The 8,031-nt window shown below is 39.2% G+C and overlaps 1 long non-coding RNA gene across 3 annotated transcripts; it reads right to left on the bottom strand.

The window, feature by feature from the left end:
* Positions 2,243-6,013, bottom strand: LOC110437662. 3 transcript variants are annotated; one of them, XR_002455564.1, is made up of 2 exons: positions 5,283-6,013; positions 2,243-3,254 (listed from the first exon to the last, which is right to left on the bottom strand). It is a non-coding gene; the product is annotated as an uncharacterized LOC110437662 (long non-coding RNA). The 3 variants fall into 3 exon arrangements; XR_002455566.1 differs by lacking the exon at positions 5,283-6,013 and adding an exon at positions 3,560-3,851; XR_002455565.1 differs by lacking the exon at positions 5,283-6,013 and adding an exon at positions 3,469-3,559.

The raw sequence follows: 8,031 nt of genomic DNA, 5'->3' as shown, positions 1-8,031 counted from the left end.
CACGTTAGTCATAGTAATCAACAATGTCATTAATCACCGAAATCACTAAGGGCCTAGATGCTCTTTCAATTATGTTCTAATAAATTGATAAATACAAAGATATAGACAAATGTTCGGGTAATTCGGGTAGTTCGGGTACCGGAAGATATTACCCGAATTAGCCAAACTAATTCCGGGTAATCAAAATCACTATCCGAATTTAGGATCGGGTACCTCGGGTTCGGGTAATTCGGGTCCGGGTCTGGGTAATTCGGGTACGGGTAATGGGTATCGGGTAATTTGCCCAGGCCTATATGTAAGCATCCACGTAGTTTTTCGAAATATGTGAAGTGTTTTCTTTTTTAATTTTATTTAAGATCTATTGGCTCAATCCTTCAAGAAATGTTTCTAGAAAAAGATGTGTATATGTGTTGATCCATTTATATTTATACATCCAGTATGTGCTTCAGAAAAATAGTTTCCTCGCAATAAAAAAACTATTGCAAAGGTTAGTTAGGTTTGTCACACTTGATTCAATTGTATGTACACATCATCATATCCTACAAGTCGTTCTATAGAAAAGTTATAATAACAACAATATCCAACCACAACGAGAAGGACAAAAATGATGCAAGAAATCCATTGACTCGTGGACAAATAAAACGGAAAGGAAATCAGAAAAGACGCCGGCGGTTTCGGATGAAGACAAGGCGTATATATACGGACGGATTGGATGTGAGGAGGAAAAGGGCAAGCCAGCAAAGCTGACCGTCCGTCCGTCCGTCCGGCCGGCCGGCAACGTTTTGGCGCCACACGACACGATTGCATTGCATGCATGGCCACCACTCCACGCCACCGCCACCACCAAGATCTCTCTCGCTCCAAATGACTCACGAGATGACGAGATCACATAGGCCTACTCGAAATCCAAAAACTTTTCGAGATTTCTCGTAACATCAAAATCTTACGTATAATAACAGAATATTAAATATAAAAAATAATTAATTGTATCATTTATATATAATTTACGAGATGAATGTTTTGAGCCTAGTTAGTTCATGATTGAATAATACTCCCTCCATCCATTAGTCTCATTCGTTTAAGCCTTGTGCACAAAAGACAAGGAGCATAAATGACTCACGTCTTTTCAATAAATCATTGTGATCCAATTAACCTAATTAATATGCATACCTACATGCAACTAAGGAGCAGCCAAGATGGTCAAGTCCTGCGTAGAGACGTGTACATACACCCAAAGAAATGACCATAATTACAGTCGGTCACCTCAGAATGATGGAGATAATTGGAAAAAAAAATTTGCTTAAATGATTGAGATAAATAAATGAAGGGAGTAACTATCAAATACAGACACGAAAGTACTATAGTAAAAAAAAGTTCACCCACGGCACCGAACTAAACAAGGCCAAAGAAACGTATCCAAAAACTGCTGAAATTGGATACGCGATATGATGTGGAGGAGGGCTGGTACGGTACCCTCAAGCTAATAAGCGTACGTCCTCTAGCTAGCTCTGAAAGCTGCGCACACAAACACACAAGCAAAAGGACAAGGCTGTGGGCATCTCGTAACAAACTGGCCCCGAAACCAAATCGCCATAAAGGAGGGCTTGGAGCTTTGCATTCATGCATGTGTATTATGTGCAGTGTGGCCCATGAATCTTCCAAGGGACCATGCATGCAGTTGTGTACTGTGAGACAGGCCGGCGCAGGAGTACTTGGGTCATTCATCGATCCATGCCCGGCCATGGCAGAGAGGATGGTGTGGTGGTTAGGCAAGACAACAAAAACCTGCAGCTAATTTCAGAGAGAGAGAGAGAGAGAATGTCCTTTCTTGCAAGAAAAATGTGAACAAGTACAGAGGGGGAAAAAGACCTCAACAAGATACTATTTTGATTTGATTTGATTTGATTTGATTTGAGAGGTGTGTGTGTGGAGATGGATTGGATGCAGAGTGAATATCCAACAAGAGGAGGACATAGTACAAAGCCCCAAAGAGGAGAAAAGTGTGTGCAATCATGCAAGGGGGTCATGAAAAGATGGACAGCAGTTTCACCCTTGAAGCAAAGAGCCAATCATTCAGCTGTACTACTCGTGCAGTAGGCATATCTTGCAAGCAAGCAAGCATTATCGCTGGAAATTCTCTGCTGTCTAATCATATCATCAGATGCATTCCATACATTGCCCTCAATTTCCCTACAAGTTTTAGTATTATACATAGGAGTATGCCTTAATAAAAAAAAAGGAGTAATCATAAATGCTTGCCTTGCTGCATGATAAATGACACAGTTTTTCATCAGCACTGTTAGCAGGATCACACAGTGAAATCTTATGTAGCCAGCCTTTCAAAGAAAAAAAAATCACATGTAGCCACAGTTATGAAAACAGTATATCCTATATTCTCAAAGCCCAATTATATATATTCCTGCATATATAGTTTGTACTGAACCCACACAGGCATTGTAATTGATAAGCCATGTCACAAACAGGACCATCCAACTGGCTTCTACTGCTACACAAGGCTAATTAAACACAGAGCTTAATTAATTTGACAGTGATTCTCAAGGGCCCATTTGCTGATGACGACGGATGTTACCTACAAGGCCAGACAAGAAACTTAAAGTAACACGTACTGAACTGCAAGGATGAGAGATGTACTGTAACATTTTGGATCTCAAATGTGCAAATTATTGGAGTGCACTTTGCAAACATCTCAAGGTAATTAGCACGGTTGAATTAGAGCAATTCATGCATTTCAGAACGACTAGAATTTTCAGATGGTACCACTGTGCTAGCACCGTGTAAATTTAATGTTCTTATCTGAATAAAAAAACATTGTTCTTTTGAGAGAGAGAGAGAGAGAGAGAGAGAGAGAGAGATGAAGAAGGAATCATACATGGAAAGAAAACCCCAAATTTCCATACTGCATAACTGAACCGAAGAGAGAAGCAAAAGCACAAAAGAAGAAACTACAAGAAGATTATCACAAACCAACCTCAACGGCGGAAACAAGCTTGAGCTAATTAATCTGATCCACACATCTGATTTGGATCTCACCATATATACCTGATCCGATCCAGGTACAGCATGAATGGATTCTACAAGAACTGACCTGATGACCCCCAGCCAAATTTTGATGATTCAGCGCACAGATGGAAATTAAATCCAGCTAGCTAGGGTTTTCGATGTGCTCCCACCAGCGGATGAAACTACAGCATGACCTGATGCTCATTATTCCTCTTTCTTCCTTCCCCTCATATCTGAATTCATCGATCCATAACAGTCAGGGAGAAATCAGAGGTAATTAATATATATAAAGACATCAGATCATGCTGGCAGCTTCACCAACTTGTGGTGCACCACTTCCCCTGTCTAATGGAGGAAGAGCAGCAAGCAAGACTACACATCTATCCAAGAGAGGGGGGGATAGAGATAGAGATAGAGAGAGAGAGAGAGAGCGAGAGAGGGGAAGACCTGGTGGATAGCTAGAGAGAGAGAGAGATACAAGAGCGAGTGATGGGGATGGGGATATATAGAAGACCAAGTGGGAATTGCTCTCACTCACTAGCGGCGTATTTCGACCATTTTCCCAAGCTTTTTTGTTGTATTTCGATCCTTTTTCCTGTGCTTTTTTCGTACGATGTTTGTTGCAAGCTGAAGATAAGCCTCTCGGAGCTGGAGGTGATGCTGCAGTGGACTGGAGTGGAGGCGTGCTGCTCACGGATTCATGGCACACTATAGATATCTAGCTATTACAAAAGAAACAAAATGGGCCACGCTACGCATCTGATGAACTAGTGTATGCCGTACTACGTAATATTATCATCAGGTGGGGTCCACTGGCAGTCAGTGATGCAGTAATAATTGCTGCTCTAAAATATATGTGTCCAAGTACTACACAGTTATATATTGTCTTTTTATCATTTGTTGAAATAATTGATAGCCAGTGTAAAAGATTTAATTAATATTACCACTTTAACGTGTGTGGCCGGTCTAACTAATTGCTAGACGTATACAAATTTGTTTATCTTATAAGTCGTACCTTTTCCGCCAGCCAACACTATTTTTATCTCATAATAAATTAGACGAATAATACTTTTAATCGGACGAATAATACTTTTAGCCATAACTTTTATGACAAACGTAACGTAGTTTATTTGTCGTTGTGGCTTTGGAATAATGGCATTTGGAAAAGCTGTCACTTCCTTTTGGGAAAGCACCGAGCAGTTCTACGTGAATTAACTCCCACAAAACACCAATCAAATGTGTACCTATAATAAATGTCGTCTGACCATCAGACTCAAAATATGGTGAAAGCAAATGTGTCATTTGGTTTAACCGATAATTTGTCCTAAAAGTCCTAGGATTATTTGATTCAGCGCTGGCTGAATCCACAACATACCAAGATCTGAATTCTGACGCCCGGCCACGATCTGCACGCTGATGTACAGTTAATAACGAACTGCAACTGTGGCACATGAGCCAGCCTACATCAACAGTGACCTGGTTTGGAAGCAAGAATGTGACAAGACCACCACTTTGGTGCGTAGCTAGCTTGGGCTTGGAAATTGGAATTAGGTCCTATGCACTGCATCTGTTTTCTGTAGCCTTTTATGCAGATCGAGATCCTTTCTTTAGGTACGTGTACGTGGCCACCAATATATAAAAGTCCAGTATAAATTGGACAAGGATGCACGATCCTACATTTCGTAGTATATATATATTTTATATGCTTATGACAAATCATATATAGTTAACAGTGCTGCAGTAGAAGTTGTCATAGACTCTTAATTAGTACTAGACTAGATGGCAAGGCAGGAACAGAAGTTCTTTATATGACTGCAAGGATAGTGCATCTGTTTCTAAAAAAACAGAATCATATGTAGCAGTAGCAGAAGCAAGAGATTAGTTATATATAGCTATCAGTCACCAGCACATATATTAATTAAGTATTAAGTGGTAACTGTCTGTGGCCACTGGCCAAGTGATTCTGTTGGACTTTTAATCAAACATCCTATCAGTCTCAAGGAGACAGCTAGCAGCTAAACTATAGCTAGGAGGGATAGGGATCACTATTCTATATATGCCTTTTCTTCTATTAAACTCCAACCAAGAAAGACTATTATTAGTTGAGGTTTACTACGGGCAATATGATTGGCAGACATGATTATGAGCTTGGAACGAACTCACATACAAATACTCCAACCAAGAAAGGCTAGGCTATTTGCCTAGTATTTCATTGTGCATAAAGTATGCAACATGGAAAGTCAGCAACAATGAATCCTCACCAATACAAGCAGATGGCATGTTGTAGCAGAGAACAAAATGTACTGCCTCTTCATTCCCTTTCATCATGCTTCTCCACCATGCAGGGATCGATGGTTCATCCAAGATCTGCAGAATAACACATACGGAGTATAGCAGAAAGCATATGCTGCAGATGGATCTCAAAGTTGGAGCAAAGCAAAGGTCATAAAGAAAATGACATCATCAGCATATATACATGCCCATAATTGTGAAGAAATGAGGCTGTCATGCATGATCTAACAATGATTTGCAGGTACAGAGCGGCACTACACACACGGAAGAGGCCACTGTGTGGGCGCCTGCCAATGGTGCCAACCAAAGCTAGATCATGCTGGCAGCTTCACTCATTCACAAGAGCATTTGTTTTTGCATTCAGGATGAACGAAACTAGCTACCATGCATCCTGCACTCTCTCTTCATCTTCTCCATACTCCTCTCAAGAAAAATAACACAAGGTAGTATAGATCCCAGTCCCACCCTTTGATTTCAAGATACTAGCTACTAGGAATGAAATAAAACAATGCAAAAAAAAAGATTCTTGAAACTGGGAATAATAGGTAGGTGCCATGAAGAGATCCAGGAAATAGGAGCGAGATATATCCAGGAAGAAACAACGCTGCTGTCGTCTCCCTTCAATTCACCAATAATGCAAGAACACCAAACATAAACACACACAAGGAGGCCAAGAAAAAACATGGAATGAAGGAAAAACTAAAAGGCGAGATGAAGCTAATAAGAACTCTCCCTCCCATGTTGCTACCCTTGGACCTTTGCCTTTTGGACGACGATGGGCATGGGACTGTATTTATAGAGCAAAGAGGACGACGCATCCGTGGCAGGTTGGTGTCTTGGCCCTTGGCTGTGCAAACCCTTGTGAGTTGTGAGGCCTTGTTTAGTTCGCGACTCCTTTTGGCTTTGACTACTTAGGGCCTGTTTAGATTCTAAATTTTTACATCTTAAAATTTTTGGCTGTAAACTTTATGCTTCCTAAATTTTTTGGTCTACAACACATAAGACACGGGCATCTAAGTAAGTTTACACAATTTTGGTGCTTCAAGGTCCCAAATTCCAAATCTTTACAACCTATCCATTCTTCCAAAAAGTGCTTATTTCTTCAAAAATTTTGGTTGTTTGGCTACATCTAAACAGGGCCTTAGAATTTTTTATTTAATAATTATTGTTCAATCATAGACTAACTAAGCTTAAAAGATTTGTCTCGCAAATTATAGATAAACTATATAATTAATTTTTGTTTTTGTTTATATTTAATGTTTCATGTAACCAAAGATTGACCGGGAATCTTAAAAATTTTTAGTAGAGTGTCCATGGCAACTTTGGAAGCCAGTTGGTAGTATTGGTATATATAGTTTTTTTCTTTATATTTTATTTTTATTTGCGGTTAATAGAAGGCTAGGTTTAGCTAGGTAGCTAGGGTAGATGCACTATATGTCTGCATCAGAGACAGAGAGACGAGCACAGGGGTGCATGCGGCACAATGCAGTGCAGTTGGATGGATCGATCGATGCCTGATAGCAGGGATGCACAGGATCAAGAGTGAGCAACAATGCAATGAGAGCGTGCCCTGTGCATGGCACATACACCTAGGACAACCTCCTCGTTATTTATAACACTAGTAGTACAGCTTTTATCAGAACGAGGTGAGGGTGTGAGGCCCGGACAGACATTGGATTAAAGAATACGCATACACTCGATCCCATTCTTGTCCTACACTCCTGTATCTTCTTCAGCTAACATCTTCAACGGACAACGGTAGAGAAACACCATCTCATCATGGACACATATAATGAACCATGATGGCACAATTTGACCTCTACTCACAAAGTAGAATCAATAGATGAAACTTAGGGGCAATTTGCATCCTTTTATTTTAAAAATATATTGGAATATATTTAATGGACTAAGCTATTTAGCTTGGCATTTGACAGTTCCACGACTTCCTATATATATATATATATATATATATATATATATATATATATATATATATAGGACTATCTCATATTTATAGGCTGAAAGATGGAAATGATTCTATAAATCACCAATGCTATGTTTGTACTCTATAATCTTCGACTCGCTACCAAACAACAAAAATACAATAGATAAGTATCTTCCTCGTATGGCCAACAATATTATACAAATAGATTTCACATATGATCATATTAGCTTACTTAATATATGTCTAAATTAAGAGTATTAGAATGAATTTCAATCCCAAGAATCCAAACGTGGTATATTATTTTAATAAAATGACATGTGTATGATCATACCCACAATCATTGTTTCTTACTATACTCAATATAGAAAGTGAGGCTACGACAACTAGAGAGGTGTTAAAGTTTAATAGTACCTTTTTTATTTCATTCGACAATTAGTTAGTGTCCAATGCAATTATGGACTAGTTAGGCTCAAGATTCGTTTCGCAAATTATTCTTTAGCTGTGTTTTTAGTTTCGTAAAATATGCGTCTAAATATTCGATGTGATTGGAGTTAAAGTTTACCGTAGGGCTTAATTGGCTGAGAGTTGAGGTCATGAACCCAATCATTCATGTAGGATAAAGTGGGTGGGAGTTATGGTCATCTAGTTAAGTTGAAGTCCTCCCTCGGTTTGAATTCGAGCACCTATTTATATTCTTTATTTTTCTTTATTTCCTTTTTAATGAAAAACCCTACTTCCTGTTAGGTACGGTTTGGACCTTATTTACAACACCT

This window comes from Sorghum bicolor, chromosome 8 (genome assembly GCF_000003195.3).
Source record: "Sorghum bicolor cultivar BTx623 chromosome 8, Sorghum_bicolor_NCBIv3, whole genome shotgun sequence".
NCBI classification, from domain to species: domain Eukaryota; kingdom Viridiplantae; phylum Streptophyta; class Magnoliopsida; order Poales; family Poaceae; genus Sorghum; species Sorghum bicolor.
Note: the sequence above shows the minus strand (reverse complement) of the source record. Positions and strands in the feature narration are given on the sequence as shown.